The 20,757-nt window shown below is 34.6% G+C and overlaps 1 long non-coding RNA gene across 3 annotated transcripts in view; it reads right to left on the minus strand.

The window, feature by feature from the left end:
* Positions 1-17,329, minus strand: part of LOC110257722 — a 177,683-nt gene extending 160,354 nt beyond the window's left edge. Inside the window, exons 1-2 of one of the 3 annotated variants that reach the window (XR_002340651.1) lie at positions 17,004-17,329; positions 6,816-6,871 (exon numbers count right to left, since the gene is read on the minus strand). This is a non-coding gene — a long non-coding RNA (uncharacterized LOC110257722). The remainder of the gene's footprint in view (positions 1-6,815; positions 6,872-17,003) is intronic. The other 2 variants (XR_002340650.1, XR_002340652.1) reach the window with 2 other exon arrangements.

Genomic DNA, 20,757 nt, shown 5'->3' on the forward strand with positions numbered 1-20,757 from the left:
AAAATGCCTTTGTTTATTCTCATTTTCCACAGTGACCTGAAAGTTTTACATTTGTTTATACTAGTTGTTACATTTATGATTTACTGATAATATACTTGAATACATTTCTCTAATTATCCAAGTCAAAGATGCATGGTTTCCTTGGAATTAGGACTTTATAAAACAAAAACTGCAATGCTCCTACTTTCATTTCTTGTCCTATTTGCTTTTTGCTATTGATATAATGTGTGATTTTAAATGATTTTGTTTTTATGATCATCAGAATTCTGAAATTTGCCTTCAGTCTGGCAACTGCATTTGCTTAACAGCTTGATGTGACAACATAGGATGAACAGAGTATTATGTAGCCAAAGTGAATAGTGATAGGCTTAAGTGAACCCAGCAACCAAATAGGAAGAACAAGCAGGGCACATATAAGGTGGCTTTCATTGAAGTAAAGCTGCTGACTAGACAGATGACAAAAAACTAATAATCTTGTTAAGGAAATGTAATCAAAGCATTCCAAAGAAAAGCATTTCTAAACTAAAAAAAAAGAGTAATAATGTGCTTCTTAATCTTAAAATTCAGTAGATCAATTGAAGAAGATGGCCATTCTTTTTGTGTGTCTTTTGTCTTTTTAGGGCCACACCCATGGTATATGAAGGTTCCCAGGCTAGGGTTTGAATTGGAGCCATAGCTGCTGGCCTGCAATACAACCACAGCAGGATGGCCATTCTTGAGAAGTTACTACTAACTGTAAAGATGAGAGGGTCAAAATACACTACAAAATATGAATCCATATGATTTTGAGAGAAATTAAAAGAGAGGAACAGTATTAAGGAAAATGTCCTTGGTATGAAAAAAGATGTCTGCAGATTCAAAGGTCTCACTAATTTTTATGGAGAACTGATGGGAAAGATATGAATTTAGGTAAAATTCTTAAGTTCAATGTGAGAAAATTAAAATTTACAAATTTCTAGAGGGAAAATTTACTGAAAAGGAAAAAGAGATCACATTATCAATGAAACTTCTCATATGCAATCTGGAAACAAGACAGACAAATACAGTATGTGTGGAATGTTGAGGGGAAGAAGAGGATTGCAACTAAAAAAAATTACGCTTAGCCTGATGTAATTCACTTCTCACAGTGGGCAATGGATGTACGTGCTTATACAAAAAAATCATGGAACATATTACCCATCTACCTTATCTCAGGAAACTACTAGAGAGATTATCCCAATCAAATAAGTAAATGAGAATAGCCTTCAAAACAGGGAGTGAGATAGAGGCAATGAAACAATAAAGAATAAAAATGCACAACCTAGCCATATTTATATCTAATTGTATTGTGATACTGGGAATGAAGATTTGAAATATGAATACTAAGTAATGAGACTTAGAAGTAATGATTCTTGGAAGAGAGAAATGCTGCAAGGAAGAGACTTATCATAGTTTAATACTTTTGATACATGATTATCTCACTAAAACCTTGAAGTAAATGAAACAAGAAAGGAGTCAAGAAAAGGAGCTGGAGCAGGTTGTGGGAGTATGGAACAGTGAAGAAAGAAAAAAATGTTCAAAATGTTTCATCTTACTGGAGTAGGACAAGTCAAGTAAAATCAAGAAACATGGTCAGCATTTTCTTTTGGTTTATTTTAAGATAAATTAGTATTTGTGTCCAAGAGGCAGAAAACTAATACTAGTAGAACAATGATAAGAGCCAGTATAACCTCCAACTCACAAACGAAAGAAATATAATTAAGAATAGTGTAGCCAATTTAGTACAAGTTAGGGAAAGAATAAAGAAGGAAAGAAAATTATTTGTAAACATAAAGTGAGACAGAAGGAACAAAACCAAAAACATGAATTTTTAAAATACATGTACATGGGATGAATCCCTCTATTTAAAGAGAAGCCTGAAGAATGAATAGAAAAGAAAGTCCCAGGTATATGTCATTATGGACTTAATTTCTTATGCCATTGATCTGTCTGCCTCTAAACTTACAAACTCATTTTTTGCCTTATTCTTATTTTTCATATTTATACAGCATATTCTTGAATGACATATTTTCCAAAAAAACCCTATATATTATTTTAAGTCAAAATAATAAACATACAGTTATCATAATTTTAATATATTTATATTTAAAAATACATATATTTGCTACTAAAATTTTTATGTACAGAAACTCGGTATTTTTTTCCATTTACCTAAATTTTTTAGGTCTTTCAGTAGAGTTTTAAGTTTTTTGTATAGGTCTTTGTATAGGTCTGGTAAAGTTTTAGGTTTTTTTGTATAGGTTTTGTATAGGTCTTTTCTTGACAAATAAATATATATACATTTATATTTTGTTGTTGTTACTGTTTTTTTAAGGGCTGCACCCACGGCATATGGAAGTTCTCAGGCTATGGGTCGAATTGGAACTGCAGCTGCCAGCCTATGCCACAGCCACAACAATGCCAGATTCGAGCTGCATCTGTGACTGACACCGTAGCTCATGCAATGCTGGATCCTTAACCCACAGAGGAGGGCCAAGGATCGAACCTGCAGCCTCATGGATACTAGTCTAGTTTGTTACCACTAAGCCACAATGGCAACTCCCATTGATAAATACATTTCTTGATGTATGATATTACACTTTGGCATTTATTTTTAAATTATTTTTAATGTAAAAAATACATAAAAATAAAACTTACTATCTTATCCATTTTTAAGTGTACAGTTCAGTGGTATTAAGTATACTGAACCATTACCACCAATGGATTGTAAGCATCACAACCAATGGATTATTATTTAAAATTAATCTTTTCGATCATATTTTTGAATGTTCTTTTTGTTGTATGCATCAAAATTATTGATTTTATATTAATTTAATAACTGACAGCCATATTTCATTTCCTAATTTTTCAAGCACTTTACCTTTCTCATAAACATTCTAAGTACATAATGAAAACATACAATGCCTCTTGTCTTCTCTTTTCCAATATTTAGACTGTTGGAAAGGCACTCTCCTGCATGCAGTCTCTCCACGTCCAGTCAGCTGCATGGAAATGGGTCTTGAGCCTGGAATACTTCCTTACCAAGAGATAAAACAGGCGATGTGAACTCTATCACCCTATGTGGGAATATCTTGTCTTGTTTCAGACTCAATGAGTGCTCTTTTGTTTCTGCTGAAAGTGTTTGCGTCACATGGCACCTGGCCAACCCCACTGTTATATCTGTCCTCTGAGAGGAGGGAACAGGGTTCCTTCCATGGCAGCACCAAAGGGGTGCCCATAGGTGAAGCACCCTGCATCTGGTCACCAGGAGAGACTTGCTGGCCTTGGGAGACTGATGCCCACCATTGAAGTTGATCTTGCTGTCTCTTCTCTAAGTAAGTAAAAGTGTTGTTCTGTCCAGCGCTTGACTGTGTTGTTTCCCTTGGCAACTCTGATACTAAGACACAATGGACAGAAGTGTTTAGAGGTTCCCCCTGGAATTGGGAACCTATGCATGATAGTCCACCTTTGGGATTAATAACTGGTACATGATTCTCTGCCCAACATACACTTCTGCTTTTTTTTTTTTTTAATTTTAACTGGCTGAATTTGCAGTAGTGATGACAGCATTGTCCCCTCAGCCTGAGAACAATGGGAAAAATCTAGGATTTCAAACAAAGTTGTTTTCTTGTTCCATCTGTCTGCATTTCTTCTTCAGATATTCCAATTACTTATACATTAGTGTTTTACACTCCAATTTTAACATCAATCATTTCTCTTTTTGGCATCTTTCATGTTTCTTTTTTTTGAGAGCCCATTTATTCCTTATCCTTGTTATCATTTTTTTGCATTGCCAATCCTAATTTGCATCTTCTTATGTGAGTTTTAATTTTACTCTTCCCTTTGTGGCTTCCTCACCAGATTTCCTTATTTTTATTATTTCAGTTTCTTGTAGAGTGCTATTTTAATGTGTGATCTGTTCATCTTAGTCTGTTCTTAATACTCCTGGTTCCCCTCTGATGGAGAATAATCCCAGGTGGTATAACTTGGGAGCATCTTAGAAATGCACAATCCGAGGACACCGCATACACCTACTAAAATCAGAATCCATTTTTAAAAGATCCCCAGGTTCATTAATATGTACTTTCAAGTTTGAGAAGTACCACCCTCCTATTTTATCCATAGCATCTATCATTTTTGACATATAACATCTTATGTACATATTAGTTTATTTATTTTAATTGAAGTAGACTTGATTTATAATATTATATTAGTTTCAAGTATACAACATAGTGATTCAATGTATTTATAGATTATTCTCCATTTACAATTATTAGAAAATACTGGCTATATTCCCTGTGCTGTACAATATATCCTTGTAGCTTATTTATTTCATACGTAGTAGTTTGTACCTCTTATTCCCCTAACCCTATCTTTCCCCTCCCACCTTCCTTCTCCCCATTGGTATCTATTAGTTTGTTCCCTATATCTGTAAGTCTGTTTCCCTTTTGTTATATTTATTCATTTTACTTTTTAGATTCCAGATAAAAGTAATAATATACAATACTTGTCTTTAACTTATTTCCTCAAGCCTAATAGAGCCGAGGTTTATCCATGCTGTTGCAAAAGGCAAAATTTCATTCTTTTTATAGCTGAGTAATATTCTGTTGCATATGTATATACCACATCTTCTTTAACCATTCATCTGTTAAGGGGTACTTAAGCTTCCCTATGTTGGCTGTTGTAAATAATGGTGCTATGAACAGTGGAATATATGAATCTTCTTAAATTTGTACAGTAACAATTTAACAATTTCAGAAATGAAAGAAAGGCCATAATTTCTGATCCCATGGTGATTAAAAAAATAATAAATAATACTTTAAATAACTCTATGCCTATGAATTTGATTAAATGGCTGAAATGGACCAATTCCTTGAAAGACACAAATTACCAAAACTCACACAAGGAGAAATAGATAATCTGACAAGGATTGTATCTATTGAAACTGAATCAAAAATTAATAACCTTCCAAAAAAGAAAACACCAGACCCAGATGATTTTACTGATAAATTCTACAAAACTTTTAAGAAATAATACCAATTCCCCACAATATCTTCCACAAAATTGAAGCAGAAGGAATGCTTCCTAACTCATTACATGAGACCCACATTACCAAAACTAGGTAAAAATAGTTTAAAAATAAAGGAAACTGCAGGCTGATATTTCTCATGAATATAAATGCAAATATATTCAACAAAGTAGTAGAAAATCTAACCCAAATATGATCAGAAAGAATTATAAACCATAAGCAAGTGGAATTTATTTCAGATATGCAATGCTTGCTGCAGGTAGAATCCAGAATGTGACAAAATAATCTAATGGTATTACAAATGTAGGAAATGAATGCAATTAAGAGGATAGGGCAAAAGATTGTAACCTAAACAACTCTGGAAATGAGTCTAATCTGTAAGACTAAAGGCAAAAGAAAATGTATGTAAACACACTACTCTACCTGATAACATTGTTGCCCATGGGGGTTAGGATTAACCATTCTGATACACCTATACACATATACTGTAAATGAACAATTAAGTAAATAACTCACAGATAATGAGAGCTAGGTTTCACTTAATGATAGACAAAGCAGAGTGCATTAGGAAATTACAGATAAGCAAGGAAAGAGTCTAGAATGGTTCATGTAGTAATGAGAATTGGAGACATCAGTGTAAACTCATGAATATTAATTTAGATATGTGTATATATCTGAGTTAATATACATATGTATATTCTCCTGCTTTGTCAGCTGAAAGGGCCTAAACAATGGCATCCCAGTAACAATAAGAATACCTACTGTTGGGATCTTGGTTTCTAATACCTTCTTCCAAGAAAGGAAGTAGGGGTCCTTGGGGAAATGGCTGGTTTTAGGAATAAGGCAGGAAATATGCAAAATGAGACTGGGACATTTTGCAGTGCTATAATATAAAAAAAAGTGCTTAAAAAAAAAACCCTTATGCTAATGAGGGTATGTCAAAGGGATATAGGACCAAACTGAAAGACCACCCAATGGCCAAAAATCCAAAAATGTAACAAAATAAAGGTTATCACATAATTCAAAATATACAAGAAATATCTATGAATCCATACAATTATAAATACATGATTAAGTAAATAAATGGGGGAAGGAGAAAAAGTGCCCATGAAGAAGAACTTAAATAATTTATGTAGATACTTTGCTCGCAAGGAGATAAAACATAATCTCCCATTCCTTAGGTGTGGGCTGGTCTTAATGGCTTCTTTCCAAAAATTACGGGTATTATGGAAAGGGGAAGAAAAGAATAATTATCCAGTGGACAAAACCTAACAAACACTATCTCAATCATGCTATCAAGATTAACATCAGGGAGTTCCCGTCGTGGCGCAGTGGTTAACAAATCCGACTAGGAACCATGAGGTTGCGGGTTCGGTCCCTGCCCTTGCTCAGTGGGTTAATGATCCGGCGTTGCCGTGAGCTGTGGTGTAGGTTGCAGACGCGGCTCGGATCCCGCGTTGCTGTGGCTCTGGCGTAGGCCGGTGGCTACAGCTCCGATTCAACCCCTAGCCTGGGAACCTCCACATGCCGCGGGAGCGGCCCAAGAAATAGCAAAAAAAAAAAAAAAAAAAAGATTAACATTAACAGTGATAAGTCATGTTGATATGAAGAAAATGGCGTATTTGCAGACTTCCTCCTCAAAACAGATTACTCCGGTCTAATCATGAAAAACATTACAGGAATCATGACTGAGTGAAATTCTACAAAATACCTGATCAATAATCTTCAAACTGCTAAGGTAATAAAAAAATGAGAGCTGTCTACTCACTTGTCATAGCCAAGAAGAGCATAAAAAGACATGACGACGCAATGTAATGTTGCGCCCTGGAACAAAAGCAACAAAAAAACACAAATAGACCAAAAAACAATGTTAGGTGAAAACTAAGGAAATCTGAAAAGACTATATACTTTCTTAATAATAATGTATCAACACTGGTTAATTAGTTGCAACAAATATACCATACAGATGTCATCTAAGATATAATGTAATAGGCAGACTGGATCTATGTAATATGGGAAACTCTGCAATTTTTGTTAACTCTAAGTGTTCTAAAACAAAAGTTTTGTTTTTTAAAAAGCACTGTGGAATTGTTTCCACGTGCAGGTAAAACCTGACTTTATCCTTTCAGGATAATGAAGTTGTACAGTCCCCACTTCCACATAAACTCTCTGCTCATTTTGAGTTTGATAAGAGATTGAAAAAATGAAAAGCCTATTTTAGGAGGTTCTGTGACTAAAGATTATAATCATCTCCTTTAGGGATCTGGAATGTGCCCTGCTTTTAACCCAGGCCTGCTCAGCCAAAACTTCCCTCCAAACTCCCCACATGATCTCAGGCTTCCTGTCCAAGGACAACTCAAACATGTATATAATTATTAGCTCAGTACTTGTATACAAGGGAGACCACTGCACCTTGATCTCATTTATGAAAGGCAAGAACAGGATTTAAACAGAAAAAAAAGAAAAGAAGAATTAACTGTTAACTTTTGCAACAGTAAAACTTGGGTTCTTATTCTTGAGTCATTTGCTGGTTTCCTGGCAGCCAGTACTAGTCAGGGTATTCATTCTGCCCTTGGGTCATCAAAGGAAATAGTTTGGAGTTTACAGCTTCTCCCGGAAATATTGGGAGCTTAACTGTGTGGTAAACGTGATGGGCTGCTTCTGTACTTTATCTTTTGGTATTCTTTTTAGCACTTCTCTCGTAGCTATTCCAAATCTGCATCTTTTCCCTTACAGAATTTCTCTCCCTTCCCTGCCTCACCACAACTTTATGCATCCTCTCCCTCAAGCCTGAAACTCCATTTCATTCTTAAGACATTGTAGTCATCAATTTAGAAAGTTGCGTTTCACCTTGCTATCATTATCCAGCTTTTCTGACATCCTGAAGCATTTTTGTATGCCTCTTTTATCTCCTCTCAAACTTTTGGTAATAAGGTTTCCCCATTATCTAAGTGCATGCTCTTCTTTGATATCAGTGTTATTAAAAACCTTGGCTCTAAGTCGAGTATTAGCTCTGCCCACTTACTCATTACAATGAGAGTCTCTGCATAATTTAAACATCAATCCTGTGTGTAAAAATACTAGTATTGTATCACATTTATGGTCTGAGACATAATTCCAAGTGTCAGTATTCATTTTTTTATACCTTGAGAAACCCTAATTTCATTTATTTAATTACAGGTAGATTTTTCTATAAATCAGAGCAAGCTGAACTAATGATTTCTCTTTGGTGTAGAATGTATGGCTGTTTACATGCTAATGATCCTCTGCCTTCTTCCTTAATGGAGGAGGGAAGTCTGTGTACATTCATGTGTGATCATGTGTGCACACACTCATGGGAGTTTCTTCTTAGTTTTAAATTTACAAGGAATGCTTCCAATCTGGGGTTTTGATTCTTTCTTGCTGGATTCTTCTTTTTGTTTCTGTCTCGAATTTTTCAAAGTCCTTTGCCACTCTTAAGTGTCAGTTGTACATTCTTGTTATCTCCCCATTTTCCAGACATCTATCTTTTGCTGAGGCAAAAGTCATTACACTTTGTGCTTTGATTTTTCTTTAGGCTTTTCCAAATGAAAAAAAAAAAAATATATATATATATAAAAACACTGTAGATTTGTTATCACTTTTATTTCTTATTTTTTAATTTTTTTGTCATTTTGTCCTTTTTAGGGACGCACCCACGGCATATGGAGGTTCCCAGGCTAGGGGTCCAATTGGAGCTGTTGCTGCTGGCCTACGCCAGAGCCACAGCAGCACAGGATCTGAGCCACGTCTGCAAACTACACCACAGCTCACGGCAATGCTGGATCCTTAACCCCCTGAGTGAGGCCAGGGATCTAACCTGCGACCTCATGGCTCCTAGTCTTACTTGTTTCCGCTGCACCATGATGGGAACTCCTGTTATCGCTTTTAAATTTCTGTATCAATTCTGGAAGAGCAGACTTGTGAGAAATTTTAAGGCCAGCTTTTAACAAAATGTTGAAAAGCAGCACACGGATGAAAGCATTTTTTAATATGTGCTTTCCAACATGGTAGCCATTTTCCACCCATAGCTACTGAGCCCATGAAATGTGGCTAGTGCAACTGGGGTATTGAAGTTTTAATTTTATTTCATTTTATTAATTTTAATATGAGTGGCTACCAGATGGATTATCACAGCTCTAAGACTGGAAGACACTCTTCTGTACCTTTACTGGGTGCTTTATTACATTTCATTATGGCATGATTTAGTTCTTCCATCCAGAAAATAAACTGAAAACATTAAAAAAAAAACTATGTAGGTTAAAGGTTGCCATTAATATATGATTGATTATATCCTAAAGACAGGATGTATCAATGCAGAGAGAATGACTTTTTTCATAATAACTGAACTACACTTATGTCTATCGTAAATGATAATGCATTTACTAGTTGTATTAGTTTACTATTGTTGCTGTAATAAATAGCAAAAGCTTAGTATGAAATAACACAGATTTATTATTCTATAGTTTTGCAAGTCAGAAGTCTGAAATCAGTTTCCCTAGGCTAAAATTAAAGTGTTGGTGGGCCTGCCCTCCTTCTAGAAACTCTAAGGAAAAATTCATTTTATTGTGTTTTTCAGCTACCAGAAGCCTCCACATTTGTTGACTTGTGGCTCCTTCCTCCATCTTCAAAACCAGCAGTGTAGCATCTGCTCTCTGACCTCTGATTCCTCCTTTACATTTTTTTCTGATTCTCTCCTGCCTGCCTCCATTTTATAATTATGCTTGTGGTTAGACTGAGCCCCAGGATAATCACAAAGGTCCTTAATCACATCTTCAAAGTCTTTTTTTGCCACTTAAGTTACCATATTCACGGTACCAAGTCTTAGGATATCTTTGGGGGAGCATTATTCTGTCTGTCACACTAATATAATAAATTGCTTAAGAACTGAATGATAATTGATTTTGAGATGTGAATTTTGAAAAATGGTTGTTTCTAGGGTTACCCATAGATGAAAATTTATCCTATGGTAGTTTTGACACAAACAGATATACCCTGGTCTATCGTGTGACCAACTGCATCGAGAAATGGTCTCTAGGTCTCTGCATTGACATATGGGACTTCTCTCAGAGCAGGAAGACCCAGCTCCTGAGAGTATTATCTGAGCCTGTACCTCACTGATGGAAAAACTTCCTATTTTCTTAGAATCATATTTATAGGAATAAACTATAAATGTTCTGGTGTTTTATGATGGAAGGACTAGACTGACAGATACTCCTTCCTATAATTTCTGCTTGAAGTAGGTTTAAAGATTTTTGAGAAGCTTCTGACCTATATTTGTTAGTATATGACTGGTATTTTAAATTTCATATGAAACGTGAACTAGTATTTATAATGTTAGTGGAGAAGGAAGAAGCGGGGGGGAGGGATCAATGGCTATATTTCATTAAGCTCTATATATTTGTAGCTATTTAGAGATTTTTGAGGTAGGGAAGTACCCTTAAACTTTAAATAAGTTACATGAGATTGTAACATGTTAAAAACAATGTGAGAACTACTTGGCTGTAAATGTAGTTCAGATATATGTAGGATATGGGCAGATCTAGATAGCATCTCTTCATTATTCATATCTGAGCTTAAATATCTCTTCCTTCACTGATCATGGCCCAGGACTGAGTTAGATGCCAAATGTATCTGCAATGTCCCTACATTTACCCTGTTTTAATGTATTTTACTCCATATTATAACTGATTGTTTACCTGTAAACCCATATCCCCTCCTAAAGTAGTTTTTTTCCTGTCCTCTACATATTGGTAAATATAACTTTTACTGCCTAGTCATATAAGTCATAAATTTAGAAGGTTGTGAGGCGTCTCTCTCCTTACCACTACTTGTCATGCATCATGAGGTACAACCATTCCTATCTTCTCTACGTCTCTGAAACTCATCTTCTTCTCTCTATTCTCACTGCCATTTCCCTAGTAAAGTTACCAATTCCTGAAATTATTGTGACAGCTTGTAATGGGTTTCCTCTTACCTCCCTTATGTGATCTTCCAACAATGGAAATATTATGCTAATCTGAGCCCCATTCCCACCCCCTACAAAAGGTCCTTTTACAGCAAAAATCAATCAACCAATCAATCCATCATTAAAAGGTTTACAAGGCCTTGTTTTTGCCAATTCCTCCATTCCAGATTCCTGATTTTTTCCACTATGACAGCTGAAAATATAATGCAATGACTGAAGAGTGAAAGGCTCTACAATTAGAATTCTGGTTCATCTTAGTACAGGTTTGTGTGATTTGACAAGTTCTTTCATTTCTGTGATTCAGTTACATCATCTGTTAAATTAGGATGATAATAATATCTTCTCAATTGACTCATGAGAATGCATATAAAAGCCTCATCACAATTTCTCATGTACTTTTAAATGCTCAATTAATTATGTTGTAATCATTAGTATTATAATTCTTACTCTGTATTCCTCCAGGATTTGAGCTTGAAATAAGGATTCAAGTGTAAATACTTTATTTGAGAGGTGATCTCACCCAATAAATAACCAAGTGGAGAAGTCACATAGCTAAGGGAAGGATGCCACTAAAAACTCTGTTAAAAAGCAGGTCATCATTATAGGGAAGCGAAATTCAATCTCACTGTGAACATGCCTCATGGCTACTCCACCCAAAGAATAAGGAATTTAGGTCTTAACCTTCAACTTATATTGTTTCTTCAGGGCTGCTTCTAGGGACATCAATAACCCACCCCTTCTGGCTTGTTCCACACATAAGTCAAGCATGCTCTTCTCATCCAATAAAGTCTTGTGAGAGAGGCTGAGCATTAGGGGCATTTGTAATAAGAAACTGTAGGGTATGCACAAGGACTATCAGTCAGGGTATATGTAGCAGAGCATCTGCTACACAGATAAGAGAATTGAGGGTTGAGGTGAAATGACTTGTTCAAGATGATTTATACAAAGCATTTGAGTCAAGATGTGAACCTAGGGACATTTGACTCCAAAGTACTTGCAGTTTTCACCAAATGATAATAGTGACCAGGTTAGAGGTGGAGATTAAAGAGGACTAAGGCTAAAAATGAGAAAACTAGTTAAAGACGTTGGAGAGGAATGAAGACAGTGACCTAGGCTGGTCAGTATAACTCAATAGTCTCCCACTGTTTGAAGCAGAGATTCAAGAAAACATCGTTATTTACCAACTTAGCTTTTGGTAAATGTTTGCTAATGGGAAGCATTATATAATATTTTATTTGGGGATGAATTACAACATGTATCATAAAATACCTTTTAAATTAAGATTATGATTTGATTCAAGTGGTATGACTTTACAATCTACTCTCTTACACTAAACTGCTTTTTCATACTCCAAGTAGTTAAGATTTTAGATTAAGATTCAGACCTGTTTCTGAATCTTGATTGTGTCTAATAAAATATATAACCTTTAGGAAAATTATTTGGTCTATGAATTCTTTAATTTAATTTTCCATAAATGGTTCTCATATAAGCACCTATCTCATACAATGGGCATAATAACTAATATAAGGATTCATTGAAAGTGATTAGGATAAAGAACATGAAAAATAGGCTTAAGAAAAAAAATCACAAAATATAAAAGACAGATCTAAAGGTGATAAAATCTGGCAAATATGAACAATAGGAAAAGGCAGAGCAATATGTAACATTCCTACAATACTGAAGATAAGAACAAAAATAAATTCTAATACAGTAGAGGACAGATATGCTGAAATAAAGGGAGACCTGAATCTGTAGTTTAAGGCAATCAGCATGTTTCATGTTCAGGAATAATTAACAGAGATCAAAACAAAAATGTAATTTGTAAAAATGTTTACAAATGAAAGATAAGGAATAAATTATAAAAACATACTTTCAGAAAAGCAATGGGAAATATATCAAGCTCACCCTTGAATTCTCGCTGTATCATTAAAGACAAATAAGACTGTATTAGCTTGAATAATTTTTGTCTGTAAATTATAGGAATCATGACTTAAGTTATATACATAAATAATATATATATATAAACTGATGGGAATTCATAGATAACATGGCATATTCATGGATTCACCCATCTCAATGAAAACTCACATTTGCCATGGTCAATGTTGGCTTGATTATTGGTTTAGATGCAAAATGGATGCATTTCCAAGGATATACAGACATGATGATATTCAGATAAAAGACTATCTCTTATTGGCATTTTGTCTTAGGAGCCAGTCTCCTGTAAATTCCATTTATGAATTTTAGTTAAAATTGATTCACATGCTGAATTCTAAACCAATCCCTGGTAATAGCACTAAGGTCACCATAGATAAATATAGAGCTCAGTATAGGCTCAACATCTCCTCAGCCATTTGGCTATGGGGAAAGAGAAAGGAAGAGTGAGGTTAATAATCACTATCAGGGTTGGGAAAGAAAGAGAGAGTAGTGGATACTAGGGGGGGCAACTCACAGAGTGTACTGCAAAGACAGTGGAGTAAATGGATCAAATTCTAAATAAATTAGAAGGGAAAATGTCCTGGCTCAAGAACCCTATACTTATGCAACTTTCCATTCATATGTAATATTAAAAATAGTTCTCAAATATGGAAGGATTCAGAAGATATAACAACCAAAACATTTCTTAGAAACTTTGTGAATTTGAAACTCAGCTAACTGAATTATTGAAATAAACAGGTACCAATGAGGAATCCTGAATTAATCAGCAAATAATGAAATCCAAATTACTATTTTACTTACTGTAAAAACAAAATTTGATATTAAAATTCCTAAAAAGAAGTTACAAAACATTTAAATTTGTCTTGATTTTTAAAATTATAGTTGATTTACAATGTTGTGCCAATTTCTGCTATACAGCAAAATGATCCAGTCATATATATATATATATATATATACATATACACACACACACACATTCCCTTTTTTATATTATCTTCCATAACGGTCTATCCCAAGAGACTGGATATAGTTCCCTGTGCTACACAGTAGGACCTCATTGCTTATCCATTCTAAATTAAAACATTTAACTACAATAAACTCAAGCAAACAAACAAAAAGCAAATCCCAGAGTGCATTATGGTTCACAGGAGAAGATGAAATACAAGGATACTGACTATTTTATTTTTCATTGTGATTTCTCAGTTAATACATTTTCTGAAATTAAAAGTATAATATAAACAAAAATAAATGATGTAACTTCCAAATTATTTGAGAATAAAAATAAAGCAAAATAGACCAATAAGCTAAAAAAGAAAATAAATATATTAAAAGGAAAAAAATAACATAAAACAGAATTTGGAGCACATAAAGTAATTCAGCCTAAATCAATATTATATTAGCAGAAGAACATATCAAGCTGGAATTTCAGGAGCATAGGTATTCTGATAATATAATCAATTGCATCAGTAGTTTAAAGGAAATTATAAAAAGAATCATAAAAAAATTCAAATCTAAACATGGCTCCTAAGAAGAAAGGAAAAGACAAAGGAAGATTCTTGATAATCTCATCATAGAAGAAAGATACTAACTAATCATGATGAAGAGTATCTTCAAACTAAGTATTAGAAATCACATCAGTGACAACACACAAGAAAAATATCCATTAAAATCAGTTTCTCCAATAAAAGAATGCTCCCCCAATTCTACTATTACTTAGTATTGTTAAAAATTTGGGCCACTTTAATAATGTAAATGAAAAAAAGAAAATAAGGTAATCTAAGAAGTGGCCCAAGAGAACTTAGTGAAAAACTATTCCTAGAGAATTTATTAAAATGGTACATTAAAATATATACCTAGATATAAGAAAATGATGTAACAGAATATATAATTAGTTAAGTCTAAATAATTTATAAATAGATTAGACAAAATAAATTCCATTTAAAAACCTATTTAAGATCAGCACTATCCTGATTCCACAGTCAGATAAAGATACTACAAGAAAATAAAACTAGAGACCAACATCACTTATAAATACTGATGCAAAAATCACCCACAGGAAACTAGCAAGAAAATTCAAGAGCACATTAAAAAAATTAAACACTATGACCAAGCGGGATTTATTCCTGGAATTTTAAGGACAGTTCAACATATGAAAAGCAGTCAATATAATCCATCGCATTCACAGAATTAAGGGAAAAAAATGATCATCTCCATTGATACAAAAAAAGGCATTTGACTAAATTTTAATATCCTTTCACAACAGAAACACTCAACAACTAGGAATAAAAGAGAAAAGGTTCAACATAATAAAGGGCACACATGAAAAACCCACAAATAACATCTTACTCAATGGTGAAGGACAAATGCTTTCCCTCTAAAATCAGGAACTGCACAATGATGCTTGCTTTTGCCAACTATACAACAGCATATTGAGAGTTAAAGCCAGAGCAATTAGGTAAGTAAAAGAAATAAAAGTCATCCAAATTGGGAAGGAAGAAGTAAAGTGCTCTGCAGATGACATGATCTTATATGTCATCTTATATTTCTACAAACCCTAAAGATTACACACACACACACACCGCTGTTAGAGTAAATTCATTCAAGTTAAAAAAATCAACATACAAAATTCAGTTTCATTTCAATACACTATACACTAACAATAAAAAATCCAAAAAGGAAATTAAGAAAATAATTCTATTTTTAATAGCACCAAAAATTAAAAAAAAAATTAGAAAAAAACTTGAGGTAAAAGACTTGTACAGGGTACACTATAAAACACTGCTGAAAGATAGTAAAGAAGACAAACAGATGTAAAGGCATTTTGTATCCATGGATTGGAAGACTTTAGTAACATTAAGATGTCAATATTATTGAAAGCAATCTATAGATTTAATATAATTCTTATCAAAGTCCCTATTACTTTTATTTTTCTTGTAGGAATAGGAAAACCCATCCTAAAATGCATGTTATGGGACTACAAATAAGGAAACCAGTCTTGAAAAAGGACAAAGTTGGTAGTTTCACACTTCCTGATTTCAAAACTTATTACAAAACAATAGTAATCAAAATAGTATGGTACTACCATAAAGACAGACATATAAATCAAGAAAATAAAGAGCCCAGAAGTAAACTCTCACATACACAGTGAAATAATTTTGACAAAGACGCCAAAACCATTCAATGGGGGAAGGTCAATCTTTCCAACAGATAGTGTTGGAAAAACTATATATATATATCTGCAAAAAAATGAGGTTCAGCTCTTAACTTACTTCATATACAAAAAAAACTAAATCAAAATGGATCAAAGACCTAAATATAAGAACTAAAAAATAAAACTCTTAGAAGAGCATAGGGGAAAATGCTTCATGACACTGAAGTTGACAATGATTTCTTGGATATTGCACAAGTATAAATAAGAACATAGGTAAATAGGACTTAATATTTTTTTTAAAATGTACGTCAGAAGTTCCCTTATGGTGCAGCAGGTTAAGGCTCTGGCATTGCTGCAGCTGTGGTGCAGGTTTGATCCCTGGCCTGAGAACTTCCAAGTGCTGCAGGTATGGCCAAAAAACAAAACAAAACAAAACATTGTCAACAGAATGAAAAGGCAATGCATGGAATGGGAAAAAAAATCTGCAAATCATATATCTCATAAAGATTAATATCCAGAATATTTAAAGAACTCTTGTAATTCAACAAAAAGCAAACCCAACTGAAAAATGAACGAAGGGCTCCAACAGACATTTCTCCCCAAAAAACTTACAAACACTAATAAAAACATGAAAAGACGCTCAACATCACTAATTATTAGGAAAATTCAAATCAAAACCCCAATAAAATACCGCTTCCCACATATTAGGGCAGTTATTACCAAAAGCAGAAAATGACAAATATCAGGGACGATATAGAGAAAACACAATACTTATGCAACGCTGTTGGGAAAACTGTGCATCTGCTGTGGAAAACAGCACGGTGATTCCTCAAAAAATCAAACAGACAATTACCATATGATTCAGCAATTCTGTTACCTACCCAGGTTTCTTCTTCCTGACTTGCAGCAAGCCGAAGTGCTGAAATGTCGAGGTTTGCAGCAAAGAGAGGGTTTACTGGCAAAGCGGCCAGGTGAAGAAACCGGAAAACACGTCACAGATGCACTCCACCCCCACCACAGGAGCAGAGGCTGGGGCATTGATGGGATAACCAGTAAAGAAGCAGAGTGGTCTGAGGTGTGGGGAGTATGGGGAGCAGGAAGAGTGGTGATTAGGAAAAGGTGCACTAATAGTCATTCTGTGCAGGTGTAACCAGCCTACAGGCCTTGGCAAGGTCCAAAATGGAGGTGCTGAGCACACCCTGAGGGTGGAGTTTTCAACCCTCTGACCTCGAAAGGTCACCCAGGGGAAACTCGTGCATGCCTAGTTAGAGGGGTGGTGGTCCTATTTGGTCTTAACCAGCTCAGCTCAAACAAGACACAGCTGACTCCAAGTTCCTGGAAAACAACTCAGTCAAATGTCTTACTGTTTAGGCAAAGTGCCAGCTACTAGGAGAACATTTAAGTCTTAAAATAACCTTGATTAGTGAAGGCAGGTGAAATGGATTTGACTAATAATTAACTACAGTTTCAATTCTGAGTATTTAGTAAATGTATTGAAGGAAGAAACTCAGATATTTTCACATCCAAGTTTACAACAGCATTATTCACTATAGCAAAAAGGAGAAATTCTACCATCCAAGTGTTCCTAGATGGATGAATAAACAAAATGCAGTATATACATACAATGGAATATTATTCAGCTTTAAAAAGGAAGAAATCTGACAGTTGCTAAGTAAATCTTGCAGACATTTTAGTTGAAGTAAGCTAGTGACAATAGGGAAAATATTGTATGATTCCACTTACATGTGGTACCTAGAGTTTGGATAATGTAAGGATTAAAATTATTCCTAGATGACTATATAGCCTTAATGCAGTATCAATATAAATGTAATAATTTTGTTTTAGTTATTGATAACATTATTCTAAAATCCATCCAAAAAATAAACACAAAAAATTTAAGTTTTTGAAAAAGAATAAAATGCAGTGGATTTTTCAATATCAATTATTATAATTCTTGGAGAGCAACAATATTTAAAAGAGTTTGGCACTAATTCCATAACAGAGTTTAGACAACACAAAGAGACATCCAGGCATACATAAAAAACTGAGTATATGGTTTAAAAAGTAAGTTATAACCAGTCATGAAAGAAAATACTATTGAATATTTTTTTTTGTCTTTTTTGGTCGTTTTTTTAGGGCCACACCTGTGGCACATGGAAGTTCCCAGGCTAGGGGTTGAATCAGAGCTACATCTGCTGGCCTACGCCACAGCCATGCCAGATCCGAGCCATGTCTGCAACCTACATCGCAGCTCATGGCAACGCTGGATCCTTAACCCACTGAGCAAGGCCAGGGATCGAACCTGCATATTTATGGATGCCAGTCAGATTCATTTCTTCTGAGCCCCAAAGGGAACTCCTTTCTTTTTTTTTTTGGAATAAATATTTTTAAGATCATTACTCTTGAAGAAATGCATATAGACCAGTATACAATGCATCAAAACTTTAAAAATTAATTAGAAAATTATGAGGATTCCAGCAGACACATGGGAATACTCCATTAAACAAACAAAAATAAAAACATAAGAATATAAAAATCAGAGAGCATCATAAAAGTTGCCCAAGTTTCAGGAGTCATCAAAGAAAGACTTAAGATTCTTACTTTCTTCACCAAATTGGCAAATAGTCATAGAGATGATTTGTATACAGTCTACATGTATGTGTACTTATGTATCCTGAAACTAACAAAAATGAAGGGGAAAATGTTATACATTACTTTTGGAAGTGTAAACCCTTACAAAACCTGCCTGGAGTTCCAAGATGGCATCATTTGTTTAGCTTACAGTGGTGGGCACGCAGACTTCCATTATATTTTTCTCTTGTGTTATTGGTATGTTTGAAATGTTTTATAATATAAAACCACAGATAAATACATTAAAATTTAAACCTCTATTTAAAATGATCACATACTCTTATTTTCATAAAAAGTACAATGTAACCTGCAGGTTCTTGAGTACATGGGCCACCTCAATTAGCCTGAAAAGTTTTATTTTTTGACTGAATTTTAGTGGTTTCTTTTCAGTCTTTTTTCAGATTCTTTTCCATTATAGATTATTATAAGATATTTAGTATCATTCCCTGTGCTATAGTAGGTCCTTGTTATTTTATATATAGTGGAATTATGTTTTAGTCAAAGCATCATTGTATAATTTTTTTTAAATGTAGCCATGACTTTTGGGGTCAGAATTCTACCTTTCTACCCAGTAATTCTGCTGGCAATGCCAATGGTCCAAGGTTTGTTGATTGGGCAGTAGGGCCTGTCTGAGCAAGAGAGGTTTGGGGGGCACACAGAATGCTGGCTATGACCCTGGCAGGTGGCTTGCAGTAGAGGTGAAAATGTGTGGGAGTGTTCAGCATGGCAGGATGGGGGAACATCTTCGTGCCTCTGCAGAGCCAGCAGGAGTGAGGAAGCACAATAGTACTAATAAGTGAAAGCTTGATTCCACTGCTGTCAGGATATGACAAGGAAAGAATGGATTAGGTCTATACCAATGCTTTTCAAACAAGATATCAGTCCACAAGCATTAAGTGACAGCAGCATATATAGTCCTGTGGGAGGCAAAAGCAGATTTTAAGTCTTCTTCCTTGCCCTGAGGGGGTTTAAAACCTACAGAAAAAATAAGATCTAACAGAAGTGCCAGTTCGAAAACATATTTTAAAAGTTCTAAAGGAAAAGGGAATGTCTTTAATGATACACAGCAGATGACTTATTGTATCGGGTGCCCTCACTGATTTTGCTTGTAAATGTATCATACCTAGGGTAACTTGAATATGTGCCCATTTTTTCCTAGTTGTGTAAAATATTTTTCTATATACACGATTTCAGGTAATATCAGATGTGAATTTTGTACATATCTTTGCAAGTTTTATTCATCTTCAGGCAAAGTCATATAATGTGAAGAAACCTAATAGTCCATTCTTGCATATAAGGAGGATGAATGTTATGTGCAAAGCATAAAACATTGACCTGAGCTGGCCAGCATGTGAGCCTTTATTTTCCACTGTAAGAGTCTAAGATATTGGGATTTGCTCTCATGTACGTGTGTGTTTCTATATGTATGTATATATTACACATTTTCCATTATATCAAATATGTATTTCCTGTGGTAAATATGGACCAGAGGATGAAAGCCATAAATATCTGTGATCTCTGAACAACAAATTGTTTTAAAATATGGAAAGGTTAATTAAAAGTTATGGGGGCTGGTAAATCAGAAAGTCATTTGTACAGTTTTGTCCATTTGAATATACTTTAATGAGTGCCTAAAAGGAGATCAGAAATTTTTCTTCGTTTACATCCTCAGCCTTCATTTATTTCCTCAAAAGTGCAGAATAAGAGGACAGTTAGATTTGCATAGCAGCATGACAGGAGGGACAGTGAGGATCAGGGTTGTGGGGAAAAGTAGACAGACAAAACACTGTACTTACTCTGTAAGAAGAAAAGCAGAGAGGTGCCATCGACAAGTACCCACTGGCTTCCTAAGCGTTCACTGTCTCAGGGACCCTACGTGGAAGTTAAACATGATGGAGGGCTTGTCCATATATTAACACACTCATCTCTATTTCCACAGGCCCCAAATCATCTCCTATCACCAGTTACCTGTATAACATCTAAACTGTCAACTTGACAGACTAA

The sequence above is a fragment of the Sus scrofa genome, chromosome X (assembly GCF_000003025.6).
Source record: "Sus scrofa isolate TJ Tabasco breed Duroc chromosome X, Sscrofa11.1, whole genome shotgun sequence".
Lineage (NCBI taxonomy): Eukaryota > Metazoa > Chordata > Mammalia > Artiodactyla > Suidae > Sus > Sus scrofa.